We start from the raw sequence: 15,060 nt of genomic DNA, 5'->3' as shown, positions 1-15,060 counted from the left end.
ACTGTGACTCCTTAGACTCCTATATATAGAAAGGAGGTTTTGTCATTTGTATCATCCAAGAATTGTTCATTTATGTAATGTAAAGGAGGTTGCCCCCTCGAAGAGGCTGAATTCTAAGGCATTGATCTATCTTTTCTATCTTTTTATGAGCTGGTTTCATAACATTTGGTATCAGAGCTTTGGATTCTAGGGTTTCGCTGCTCCAAATAGGTCATCTTGGAATTTTTGCTATAACTTTTTTTCCGTGATGTTTCAGAAGCTAAAACAAAAACCCATTTGAGACGAAATCACATTGAATCTCGGGTCTAAATTTCAGAGATTTTTGTACTATATTTGCGGAGATATGGTCTGAGGAAGTTGGTCTTTGTGCATACTCCTGAATTACATTCCAAATAGGTGACCTGGGGAAAATCATCATAACTTTCTCTCTGAGCATCGGATTGAAATTTCATAAAAAGGTACAGAAAGAGGACGGACTGTAGTTTCTTGTATATATGTTTTTAGAGCCAAAGGTTGAAACAATGACTCGTGATACGTCGTACAAGTTCGCTCTACTGAACTAGTCTATAATCAGGTCACTGTGGGAGATTTGGCATAACTCTTCCCTGGAGAATCCAATTTGGATCAAACTGGTGGCATTGGAAAGAGGACACAGAGGGCTACCGCAGGTCGCAATTCCAGAACTAGATGAACCAAAATTACAGAGATACATCATATTCAATATCAAGCTCCTACAAAGTGAAAAAAGGTGTGTAGTTTTTTTAAATTTTTGCATAAGATTGGTTTGAAAAATTAGTTTGAAGGAATTCAAAGGGCATAGTAAAGCATTATTATCGGTAATTGATGCCCCAAGGAAAGAAAATTCAAACACTTAGTAGGCAACCTGAAATCTCTAGCATGACTCATGAAGAAGAGGAAGAAATTCAACATGATATATCAAAATTACGAGACCAAGTGCAACAAGTGTCACTTGCACAAAAAGCAACAGAATCTAAGATGGATGGTTTAAAGAAATATGTAGAAGCTAAGATGGATGGTTTAAAGAAAGGCGTAGAAGCTAAGATGGATTGTTTAAAGACAAGCATGGAAGATTTGAAGACGGGCATGGAAGATTTGAAGACATATTTGACAAAGTTTCTACAAGAAATGCTTACTAATGGTGAAAGGGTAGTCAAAGAAACTCATGATGAGAATAAAAGAAATGTTAATCATGATTTCATAGACTCTAATGTTGGATCGAAGACCTGCCATATTCCAAAAATTGATATAAGGAAGTTCGATGGCAAGGATCCCGCAACATGGATATTACAAATGGAGCAATTTTTTTATCTCAATAATGTGCAAAACACACAAAAGGTACATATTGCAACTTTATATTTGGAATCAAATAAGTTTGTATGGTATCAATTGCTTTGCTCTCGTAAGCAAATTATCACTTGGGCAATTTTTACTAAAGAATTGACAACACATTATGAGGATACAAAAAGCAACACTTTTTTTAGCCAATTGATAAGTCTCAAACAAAAGGGTTCAATAATGGATCACATTGAGGAGTTCCAAAAATTGAACATAAGGGTAAAAAATATTCCAGAGGAGCATAGGATTGATGTGTTCATAGGGACTTTAAAGGATAATATCCAACATGATGTTCACCTTTGGGAACCTGATTCATTAGAGAAGGCATTCAGGTTATCAAGAAAAATGGAAAGAAAAATTATGGCAACCAGGAAGCATACCACTCACAACTATAAAGATGGAAGTGTTGTTGCCCCTAGTCTTCCACAACCTATAAGGTTGACACCACAACAATTGGAAGAAAAAAGAGCAAAAGGGCTTTTTACAGTTGTGATAGCAAATACACTAAAGGTCATAAGTGTGCCGAGAAGAAATTATTCTACATAAATTGTGAAGAGGAAGAAGAAAAGGAACAAGAAAGGTCAAAAGAAGAGGATATACTCCAGGAACAAAGCCTAGATAAAGAAGAAATGAATCTGACCATATCTTGTAATGCATTGGCTGGAATTACCACTCCTCAAACCATCAAGATAGAAGGACAAATTAAGAAGAAAAAGGTAATAGTGTTGATTGATTCAGGAAGTACCCACAATTTTATTCATTGTAAGGTAGCAAAAGAATTGAATTGCTTCCTATATCCAGAACCAGAGTGTCAAGTGATGGTTGCAAATGGAGGAATGATAAATTGCTCTGGAAAGTGCCATAATATCAAGCTATCCATGGGAGAATATGTATTGACTAGCCCAATGCTTTCCATTCCAATGGGAGGTGTTGATGTTGTACTAGGAGTCCAATGGCTACAATCCTTGGGTACAATATCTTTTAATTTTCAAGAACTTTTCATGAAATTTTATGCGGAAGGAAAGGAAGTTGAATTAAGGGGTATTCCAGGGAAACCGGGAAAGTTAATCAGCTCTAACGGTATGACAAAGCTTTTAAAAAAGGAACAAAGAGGTGTAATTGCACAATTATGTTCACTAGATGTTTCCACATCGGAATCATCTATTTCTCCAGATCTCCAAAAAGTCTTGGACAATCATTCCAAGGTATTTGAGACTCCCAAAGGTCTCCCACCTATTTGTGATCATGATCATGCTATTCATCTGATTCCAGGAAGTGTTCCTCCAAACATCAGGCCGTACAGATATCCCTATGCCCAAAAGAGTGAAATTGAACGTATGGTTGTAGAAATGTTAGAGGCTGGTATAATTCAACCTAGTCAAAGTTCTTTATCTGCTCCAGTAGTATTGGTGCACAAGAAGGATGGATCATGGTGCATGTGTGCGGATTATAGGGAGCTCAACAAGCTCAGTATTAAAGATAAGTTTCCCGTTCCTGCCATTGATGAATTACTGGATGAATTGCATGGATCAATTTACTTCACCAAGTTGAATCTTCGTTTAGGATATCGTCAAATCAAAATGAAGACTGAAGACATTCCGAAAGCAGCATTTAGAACTCATGAGGGTCATTATGAATTTTTGGTCATGCCTTTTGGCCTTACCAATGCACCTTCTACATTTCAAGGTTTGATGAATTCCATTTTCAAACCCTTCCTTAGAAAATTTGTGTTAGTATTTTTTGATGATATACTAATCTACAGCAAGTCTTAGAAGGATCATGTTGAACATGTTGACAGGGTGCTACAACTATTGGAGGAGAAACAATTATATGCAAAATGATCCAAATGTTTCTTTGGAGTACAGGAGGTGGAATATCTGGGTCATAGTGTATCTCATGAAGGAGTTAAGGTAGACCCTAGCAAAATTAAAGCCATTAAGGAATGGAAAATCCCCACATCCATAAATCATTTGCGAGGATTTCTCGGGTTGACAGGGTATTATCGCAAGTTTGTTAAGAATTATGGGAGAATAGCAGCACCTCTAACAACATTATTGAAGAAAGATGCATTTTCATGGACTCTAGAAGCAACAAAGGCCTTCGAACATCTTAAAGAGGCAATGTGCCAAGCACTGGTCTTAGCTACACCGAACTTCACAAAAACCTTTATTGTGGAATGTGATGCTTCAGGAAATGGAATTGGTGCTGTTTTAATGCAAGATGAAAGACCCATTGCTTTTGAAATTCGTCCAATCAAGGGAAAGTTTTTACAGAAAGCTATTTATGAGAAGGAAATGTTGTCAATACTACATGCACTTAAGAAATGGCGACCCTACCTAATGGGAAGGCACTTCAAGGTAAAAACGGATCATGATAGCCTTAAATACTTTTTAGAACAAAGATTATCCTCTTAAGAGCAACAAGAGTGGGTCACAAAGATGTTGGGTTATGAATTTGAAATCATCTACAAAAAAGGGAAGCAAAATGTGGTGGCAGATGCACTCTCAAGAAAGGATGAGGATGTGGAAGCATTGTTGTGCACCATTTCTATTATCCAACTAGATTGGATAAATGAAGCAAGGGAGGAATGGAAGAATGATGAAGAAGTGCGGGCACTTATTCGAAAGTTAGAACAAGATTCCAGTACATCTGATACATTTAGCTGGCAAAATGATTCATTATGGTACAAAGATCGTTTATACCTCTGTAAGAATTCCCAACTCAAACAAAATATTCTTATGGAATTGCACACTTCTCCCTTAGGAGGGCACTCAGGATTTTTAAAAACTTACCACAAGGTTAAGATGGAATTTTTTTGGGATGGCCTTAAATAAGATATTCAAAATTTTGTGGCGGAATGTTTGGCTTGCCAACAAAATAAAGTTGAAACAATTAAGATCCCGGGTCTATTACAACCTTTATCCATTCCAAGCCAACATTGGGAGGAGGTTTCAATGGATTTTATCACAGGTGTACCCAAGTCTGAGGGAAAGAGTGTCATCACGGTGGTAGTTGACAGACTTACCAAGTATGCACACTTTTGTGCATTGTCACATCCATTTAAAGCCAGTACAATTTATACTGCATTTATGGAAACAATTCAAAAGCTACATGGAAATCCAAAGATTATTGTAAGTGACAGAGATCCCATCTTCACTGGAAATTTTTGGAAAGAATTATTTTCTTGTCTTGGTACTCAGTTAGCTCATAGCTCATCTTATCATCCTCAATCTGATGGGCAAACTGAGATAGTAAACAAATGTTTGGAAGGATATCTTCGTTGCTTTGTCTCTGATAAATAGAAATAATGGGTCAAATGGTTGCCTTTGGCTTAATGGTGGTATAACACATCCTTCCATACAGAAACAAAAATGACCCCATTTATGGCACTTTATAGATATCAGCCACCATCCATCACATCATATTTAAGAGAAAATTCTAAGGTTCAAGCAATGGAACATCACATCGAAAATCAACAACAAGTCCTACAACTCTTAAAGGATAACCTCATGTTGGCACAAAATAGAATGAAACAACAGGCAGATCAACATCGCAGCGAAAGAAGTTTTGATGTAGGTGATTGGGTATTCCTACGGCTACAACCATATAAACGAATGTCCTTGAAGCAAGCTAAGAAGGATAATAAATTATCACCAAAGTATTATGGTCTATACAAGGTGTTGCAAAAGATTGGTACTATGGCATACAAATTGGAGCTTCCTGCAGCTTCTTGAGTGCACCCTGTTTTCCATGTTTCATGTTTAAAGAAGGTTATATGTGATAAGCCCCCAGTTCAAACAATATTGCCAGAACTTGACGAGGAAGTAAAAATTATATTGGAACCGGAAGCAGTCACAGAGACAATAACTTGACAGCTACGAAATCGATCAATTTCGAAGTATCTCATCAAGTGGAAGAACTTATCCACTAAAGATTCCACATGGGAGGATGAGAATTTTATACAGAAGCATCCAGGACTACTCAAGCGTTGAGGACAACACTTTTTTGAAGGAGAGGGGCATGTTAGGTCCCTATAATACCCCATTACTATTGTAGTTGTATCCCTTATTAATATTGTTGTGCCCCTATTGTCCCCATATTGTTAATACTGTGCCCCTAATGTCCCCATATTGTTATTACTGTGCCCCATATAATCCCTCTATTGTTATTTTTGTGGCTTTATATTATAATTGTTAGGTTGGTTGGGTTATATTGTGACTCCTTAGACTCCTATATATAGAAAGGAGGTTTTTTTATTTGTATCATCCAAGAATTGTTCATTTATGTAATGTAAAGGAGGTTGCCCCCTTGAAGAGGCTGAATTCTAAGGCGTTGATCTATCTTTTCTATCTTTTTGTGAGCTGGTTTCATAACAGTTGAGCTCCCTATAATCAGGACACATTTGCCATGATCCATCCTTCTTGTGCACCAATACTACTGGAGCAGAGAAAGAACTTTGGCTAGGTTGAATTATACCAACCTCAAGCATTTCTGCAACCATACGTTCAATTTCACTCTTTTGGGCATAGGGATACCTATACGGCCTGATGTTTGGAGGAACACTTCCTGGCATCAAATGAATAGCATGATAATGATCACGAATAGGCGGGAGACCTTTGGGAGACTCAAATACCTTGGAATGATTGTCCAAGACTTTTTGGAGATCTGTAGAAATAGATGATTTCAATGTGGAAACATATAGCGAACATAATTGTGCAATTACACCTCGTTGTTCCTTTTTTAGAAGCTTTTTCATACTGTTAGAGCTTATTATCTTTCCCAATTTCCCTGCAATACCCCTTAATTCAACTTCCTTTCCTTCTGCATAAAATTTCATGAAAAGTTCTTGAAAGTTAAAAGCTATTGTACCCAATGATTCTAGCCATTGGACTCCTAGTACAACATCAACACCTCCCATTGGAATGGAAAGCATTGGGCTCTTCAATACATATTCTCCCATGGATAGCTTGATATTATGGCACTTACCAGAGAAATTTATCGTTCCTCCATTTGCAACCATCACTTGACACTCTGGTGCTGGATATAGGAAGCAATTCAATTCTTTTGCTATCTTACAATGAATAAAATTGTGGGTACTTCCTGAACCAATCAACACTATTATCTTTTTCTTCTTGATTTGTCCTTCTATCTTGATGGTTTGAGGAGTGGTAATTCTAGCTAATGCATTACAAGATATGGTCAGATTCATTTCTTCTTTATCTAGGCTTTTTTCATGGAGTATATCCTCTTCTTTTGACTTTTCTTGTTCCTTTTCTTCTTCCTCTTCACAATCTATGTAGAATAATTTCTTCTCAGCACACTTATGACCTTTAGTGTATTTGCTATCACAACTGTAACAAAGCCCTTTTGCTCTTTTTTCTTCCAATTTCTGTGGTGTCAACCTTATAGGTTGTGGAAGGCTAGGGACAACAACACTTCCATATTTATAGTTGTGAATGGTTTGCTTCCTGGTTGCCATAATTTTGCTTTCCATTTTTCTTGCTAACTTGAATGCCTTCTCTAATGAATCAGGTTCCCAAAGGTGAACATCATGTTGGATATTATCATTTAAAGTCCCTATGAACACATCAATCCTATGCTCCTCTGGAATATTTTTTACCCTTATGTTCAATTTTTGGAACTCCTCAATGTGCTCCATTATTGAATCATTTTGTTTGAGACTTATCAATTGGGTAAAAAAAGTGTTGCTTTTTGTATCCTCATAATGTGTTGTCATTTCTTCCGTAAAAATTGCCCAAGTGATAATTTGTTTACGAGAGCAAATCCATTGATACCATACAAACTGATTTGGTTCCAAATATAAAGTTGCAATATGTACCTTTTCTGTGTTTTGCATATTATTGAGATCGAAAAATTGCTCCATCTTTAGTATCCATGTTGCGGGATCCTTGCCATCAATCTTCCTCATATCATTTTTTGGAATATGGTGGGTCTTCGATCCAACATTAGAGTCTACGAAATCATGATTAAAATTTCTTTTGCTATCATCATGAGTTTCCTTTACTACCCTTTTATCATTAGTAAGCATTTCTTGTAGAAACTTTGTCAAATTTGTCTTCAAATCTTCCATGCCTGTCTTAAAATCTGTCTTAAAATCTATCTTCAAATCATCCATCTTAGCTTCCACGTCATTCATCTTAGCTTCTACGCCTTTCTTTAAACAATCCATCTTATCTTCTATGCCTTTCTTTAAACCATCCATCTTAGCTTCTACATCTTTCTTTAAACCATCCATCTTAGATTTTGTTACTTTTTGTGCAAGTGTTACTTGATGCACTTGGTCGCGTAATTTTGATATATCATGTTGCATTTCTTCCTCTTCTTCATGAGTCATGCTAGAGATTTTAGGTTGCTTACTAGGTGTTTGAATTTTCTTTCCTCGGGGCATCAATTACCAATAATAATGCTTTACTATGCCCTTTGAATTCTTTCAAACTAATTTTTCAAACCAAGCTTATGCAAAAATTTAAAAAAAATTACACACCTTTTTTCACTTTGTAGGAGCTTGATATTGAATTTGATGTATCTCTGTAATTTCAGATCATCTAGTTCTGAAATTGCGACCTGCAGTAGCCCTCTGCGTCCTCTTTCCAATGCCACTAGTCTGATCCAAATTGGATTCTCCAGGGAAGAGTTATGCCAAATCTCCCACAGTGACCTGATTATAGACTAGTTCAGTAGAGTGAACTTGTATGACGTGCCACGTGTCACTGTTTCAACCTTTGGCTCTAAAAAATATATACAAGAAACTACAGTCCGTCCTCTTTTTGTACCTTCTTACGAAATTTCAATCTGATGCTTAGAGAGAAAGTTATGACTATTTTCCCCAGGTCACCTTTTTGGAATGTAATTCAGGAGTCTACAAAAAGACCAACTTCCTCAGATCATATCTTTGCAAATATAGCGCGAAAAGATCTGAAATTCAGATTTGAGGTTCAGTGCAATTTCATATCAAACGGGTTTTTTTTTTTTTTTTTTTTCGCTTCTGAAATGTTGCAGAAAAAAGCTATAGCGAAAATGCCACGATGACCTATTTGGAGCAGCGAAACCCTAGAATCCAAAGCTCTGATACCAAATGTTATGAAACCAACTCATAAAAATATAGAAAAAATAGTTGAATGTCTTCGAATTCAGCCTCTTCGAGGGGGCAACCTCCTTTACATTACACAAATCAATAATTCTTGGATGATTCAAATGACAAAACCTCTTTTCTATATATAGGAGTTTAAGGGGTCACAATATAACCAAGCCGACCTAACAATAATAATATAAAGTCACAAAAATAACAATAGAGGGATTTTATGGGGCACAGTAATAACAATATGGGGACAATAGGGGCACAACAATATTAATAAGGGATACACTACAATATTAATGGGGGCATCACTAGTATTATAGGGACCTAACATAAGCATCATACAACATGGATCCCAAAGAAATAGCTGCAATTTTTCATTAATCTCTTGCTCTAACTGGTACAAAATGATGTCTATCAAAGCCTAAGCAATCCCACTGAATCCAACCCTTTACAATGAGAAAGAAAAATAATATATAGACCTCAATTCAACCTCCCCCCATCCTCAGGGGTTGAATCCCTAAGTTGAGGAACTAATCCATCAAAAGCTGAAGAAGAAACTAGAATCTAGGCAACGCTAACAACTTGCCTCTAAAAGGAAGGGAACTGATTCATTTGACTTCAAGAGAAAAACATAGGCCTAGCCTAAAAAAATGTCAAGTTGTAACAATAGGCTAGGGTGTGTGGGAAAATGGTGAATTTGAGGAATAAAAGTGATGGGAAATGTTTAAAAAGGTATATGAAGGGTAGGGGAAGGTATATGAGCATTAGGATATAAGTTTTTTTTTATCTTTTTACCATGGGATTCATGGAACTAAGAAAAATGGCCTCAAAACCCTAGGAGAGGGAAATGAGCCTTAAAAGCACAACTGAGGCAACAAGGTAAAAGATGACCCACTCACTTACAAATTATATTTTGGAACCTGTAATAATGATGACAACTCTTTGAATGATGGTACACTCAGCTGAGGGGTGACATGGACCAGTACTTGGAAAACTTTGGAAGGAGTGAAAACAATCCTAGACCTAATACCCAGTGACCAAATTTTTACTTGAGGGCTCACTGAAATGAAAAAATTTGACTTTTACACCCTAAGACCACTTTGTAAGAGCATATTTGATCACTGGTGGAAGGCTGCAAGTACTGATACTAACAACCATGATGAGTGATGAGGACCATAAGTAAGTGAAGAGAGCAACGATTACCTAGACACAACAACCAGTGACCAAATATTTATTTGAAGACTCACTGAAATGACAAAAGATTGACTTCACACCCTAACACCCCTTATATACTTCAACAAAGTATCTTGTGATTGCAAATCTACACCTAACATTAGAGATATTTTTCTGAATTCTTTGGTGCAATCTTGCACATGTTTACCTTTAAGTTATCTAAAGTTCTGCTAATTCATGATGCCTTTCTTCATATAAGCTAGAGGGTAAAATTATCTTTTGATTTCACCAATGAAATCAGACAAATAAATTGAGATTTTACCGTGCTTTTTTATCTCTTCTTGTGTCTTTGATTCCCACCATACTAGTGTTGCACCCTCCAGCCTCAAGGAAGCTAATTGAATCTTTATGTCATCCTCTTGAAGTTTTTGAATCTTGCAATAGACCTACAACTGACAAACCCAATTGTCAAGCTTCTCTGCATTCACTTCATCATTATACATGGGCAGTTCAAATTTAACATCAAGTTTTAATAGGAGTGATTTACCAGTTCCTTTTGCGGTATGTTGATGAGTATGAGTAAGGGTTGTATTAGTGGAAGAGGGTGAAGATGCCTGTGAAGAAGAAGATGAAGAATATGGTGGAGAGGGTGGAGGTTTACCTCCATTTCCATTACCTCCTCCTCCTGAAGAACCTTCTCCTTTGGGAGGCTTGGAGCTTTCACCTTACAGTTTGGTATTCGTCTCTTCATAGAGGACCTTCACCATCTCTATCATATCAAAGAAATCCTTCCTAAAGACCTTCCCATCTTTGTCATATTTGTAGGCTCTCCTTCATGAGACATGCTCACTGAAGTTTCAACTGCAACTTGAGGAAGAACTTGTGGTGGATATTGTGGCAACCTTGCACTCCTTCTACTTGACCCAACTTCAAGGATTTCAACTAGCTTCCCTTCTCCTCTCTTGAGCTTCAACCTTGTAAGCATGAAATTCACTTACAAACAGTTAAATCCTTCTTGCACAAAGAAAACCAAGAGCTATGATACCAAACTTGATCTGATTGGGAAAATTAGTTTTGTTGTGCTAAATTTCTTTTCAAAATATGTTAAATGTGCTTAAGGATTCATGAGATTATTTGCAAGTTTAAAACATGCATTTTTTGTCGCTTTTATGTAATTTTTATCTGCAAATTAACATAAACAAATGACTGAATATCAACATATAATAGACATAAACATCACCATAAACAATATTACAACAACACATGATGAAGGAGTTCACCCCTCCTAGGCTATCAGCTTCCAATGGCTTGGCCCTCCCTATTATGCTAACAATTGTGAATACATCAGTTTACAATGCTTAGAAATATCTTAAACTTGTTCCATTAGCTCTAGAATGCCCAAAAATGCCCGTGTAGCCTCTTTCTGCTCCTAATTTGATCAAAACCTGAAGGAGTTATGGCATTTCCAAGTTTTCTACTAATCACAAAGCAAATTCCCAAAAATCTAGCACCATTCTACAAATTTTCCCCAAAATGCACTAGCATAGCGACTATTTCGTTGATTTTCGGGCGAAATTGTTAGACGCTTTAATTAGCCTCCAATGCCTATAACCAAACAATTTGGGCACATTGGGGCCACGTGCTCGAAGCTAAGGCCAACGGCCCACCCCCGCCAACCGGGCCCCCTTTCCTGTCCTCCGGTGGTTGCGTTGTGGTGGTGTGACCAAGGGCTAGCCACTACACGTGGCCCTACCCCCAAATGGCATGCTTATAAAATTTAAATATACGCTAAGAACTTATAAGGTTAAGTTCTAATGCTATGGCATATTCGTGGAGGCTTTGGAATTGTGTTGTGAGGTTGCCGGTTCGACCCCCATTGCTGCTGTCGGGACTCTACCCATAATTTTGGTGGCCCCTGGGCTGCTACGTGGTGGCCTCTCACTGGGCCACATGTTAGCCCGTGGTTGGCCACCAATCCAACCAATGAAAAATCATTGAATTTCATCCAATAAGAACGTACCACTTGGCACAATATGATTCATCGAATAATGTTGAGTAGTCAACCTACCACAAAGGTCTGCACAGTTAGCGCCACGTTAGCAGTACGGACTGCTGATTGGGCTATCAAATTTTTACAAAAAATCGCTTGCTTGGGAATGTGAACAGAACATGATTCTGGGAGCATACGGTGTTTGTTTCGCGCATAGTGAGTTGCGCTGAATTCAGGATGACGAGCACTACACGGTCGTCCAGGTTCCACACCAATCTGTCAACTTTAAATTTTGAGCTATTTTTTTGAGCACCTGATTAGGACACCTTAGCCTAGCCCATCTCTTCCTTCCCTCACTGTTATCACCCACCAGTGCACTCATAGTCAATGGGGTGGTAGAGGACATGGTAATGTTGGGGACTCACGAGCTCAATTCTATGCCGAAGATTATGTGAGTCACTTTCAGGGCCACATTGTCCCTGAGATTCAATTAGAACTCCAAGCTACAGATGATGAAGTAGATCATAAACAACAAAACATTCAAGACATAGAGGGTCTCGATGGTCTCGTTGCATGTGAACATAGTTACCGATCAAACGAGAAAATGAACTGGTACCCGTTTTTTTGAGGTAGCAAAAAATTACCCGATTTTGAAAAGTGGTGATGTGAGAATACATTTTTTTTTAGCATATTTTTGGCACTTTAATTTTTCTTATGTATCAAGTATGAACATTTATTTTTAGATGTTAGTGATTTTCATGCTGATTTTGAAAAGTGTTGATGCATCATCAACCCCTTTTTTTAGAAGATTGATTCCTTACACTTTAAATTTTTTTATGTATCAAGTATGAACACTTTTTTTAAATATTGGTGATTTTCATCTCGATTTTTAAAAGTGTTGATGCAGCGTCAACCCTTTTGTTTAGAGGGTTTTTTTTTTACACTTTAATTTTTCTAATGTATTAAGTGTCGATATTTTTTTTTTTTAAATGTTTGTGATTTTCATGTTGGTAAAAAAAATAAATAAAAATTAACAACATGACAAAAAAAAAACTCAAATAATAAAAAAATATATATATAAAAAACAAACAAAAAAACCGAGAAAAATGTAAAAAAAACAAAATTAAATTGTAAAAATTAAAAAAAAAATTATAAAAATTATAAAAAAGAAAAAAAGAAAATATATATTTCAAAAAAGCATATAATTTAAAGAAAAAATTTGAAAATTAAACAAAAAAACACATCTATAAAGATTTTTTTAAGCTAAAAATAAAATAAAATACAACCACACAAATAAATTAATTAATTAATTAAAATTAAAAATAAAAATAAAAATAAAATTTGAAAAATAATTAAATATTTAAAATAAAAAAATAATAATAGAAAAAAAAAAAAAAAAGAAGAAGAAGAAGAAGGAAGAAGGAGGTTAACTTAGAAAGTCAAAAAAACAAAAAAAAAAAAAACTTATAAAATTAAAATAACAAAAAAAAAAAAAAAAAATTGAAAACAAAAAGTCAAAAATAAAAAAAGAAAACAAAAATTAATAAGAAAAAATTAATATTAAAAAAAAAAAAAATTGGGCCAATCAGTCTGTGAGCCCTGGGTGGGGTTGGCCACGGGCGCAGGCGGGGAGGTAGACTGCATGCAACTGCCTCCACTCCCGCACCCGCGGCCAACCATGAGCGTGGCCCAAATTTTGTTTTTTGTTTTTTTCGTTATTTTATTTTAACATTTATTTTTAATTTTTAATATTTTTCTTTTTCAATTTTTATTTTTTATTTTTAACTATTTTTTCAATTTTAAATTTGTTTTTTTAATTGTTTTATTTTGATTTTTTATATTCATTTTTTTTGTTTTTTCGAATTTTTAAATTGTTTTTTTTTTTTTTTCAAATTGTTTTGTTTTGATTTTAATTTAATCTTTTAGTTGTATATTTTTTTTTTTATTTAAAAATTTGTTTTTTATTTTTATTTTGTTCATTTAAATTTTGTTTGTTTGTTAAATTATGCCTATTTTTGCTTTTTTAATTATTTATGATATTTTTATTTTATTTTTTAACTTTTTGTTTAATTTTTTATATTTATAAGTTATTTTTATTTTATTTTCTATATTTTTATGGTTTTTTTTGTCTTTTTTCTTTATAGTTGCTTTTTTGTCATGTTTTTAAATTCTTTTTTATGTTTTATTTCTTGGTTATATATATATTTTTGGTGTCTTTTGTATTATTTTTAATGTTTTTAATTTTTTATAATATTTGATTTTTTTGCTTCCTTTTGTATTTTTTTCAATATTTGAAATTTTTTTGAATTATTTTTCGTGTTTTTTTATTGTTTTTAATATTTTTTTTAAATTATTTATTGTGTTTTTCTTTTATTAATATTAAGATTTTTGTTTTCTTTTATATTATTTTTTTGTGTTTTGATTTTTTTCCAATATTTGAATTTTTGTTTTCTTTTGTATTTTTCATTTTTTATTTAATTATAGGGTCCATGTTGATGCTTGTCTAGCAACCCGATCTCATTATGGGCAATTTGATAGTTGATTTTAAAATTTTTGTTATAATGAATCGAGTATTCCCCACAATGTATCAATTTTATGGTTGGTCTTTAAGTTTTCATTACAAGGGGTCCAGTTCATCTACACCGTGTGTCAATTTGATGGTTGATTTTTAATTTTTGTTGCAATGTATCGAGTTGTCTTAGTCTAAGATTTTAAAATCGCTATATATTTAGCATTTAAAGAATAAATTAATCTTAGGTGTTCATTTTCAAAGTTTTTTTTATAAAAATTTCTATAATGTCATGCTTGAAATATTTTGAAAACTTGAGATTTTTTTGTAGTCATAATCTTTGGTTTTAATTGCATGGTTGAAAAATTGTCAAAATTTTAATGTTTTTATAAGTCATGATATTTTATCTTTAATGCTATAGTTGAAAACAATTACAATTTTAGGTTTTTTTAAGAGTCAAGATATTTTATCTTTAACAACATGGATGGAAAAAAGTTGGAATTATCAGGATTTGAGACATGATATTTTATCTTTAACATCATGTTCGAGAATTGTTGGAATTTTATAGTTTTTCAAAATATGGATATTTTCTCTTTAACTTCATTGCTAAAAAATGTCAAAATTGTAACACGATCTTTTTTTTCTTATTCCAGAATAAACACTTTTTTTAAGAATGTTTTTTCATATATTTTTCAAAACAAAAATGGTTTTTACTTCCATTTAATTTTTTTTTGAAAATTTACTCTAAAAAAAAGCATCGTTGGCATAAACAATTTTCATTTTTGGGTTGTTTTTTCATGATTTTTTGGGGTTTTTGGGCTAGAGTACCCATTTTGAGGTAATAATTCCCATTTGATCGGTAACTATGTTTGTGTTCTTGGCATTGGGAAAATTGGGGTTAGACAAAATCTTTTCCTATATATGATTAATTTG

Source organism: Pinus tabuliformis, chromosome 8, assembly GCF_031772625.1.
Source record: "Pinus tabuliformis cultivar Carrire ecotype Pingquan chromosome 8, CPIR1, whole genome shotgun sequence".
Lineage (NCBI taxonomy): Eukaryota > Viridiplantae > Streptophyta > Pinopsida > Pinales > Pinaceae > Pinus > Pinus tabuliformis.
This window is presented reverse-complemented; position numbering follows the sequence as displayed.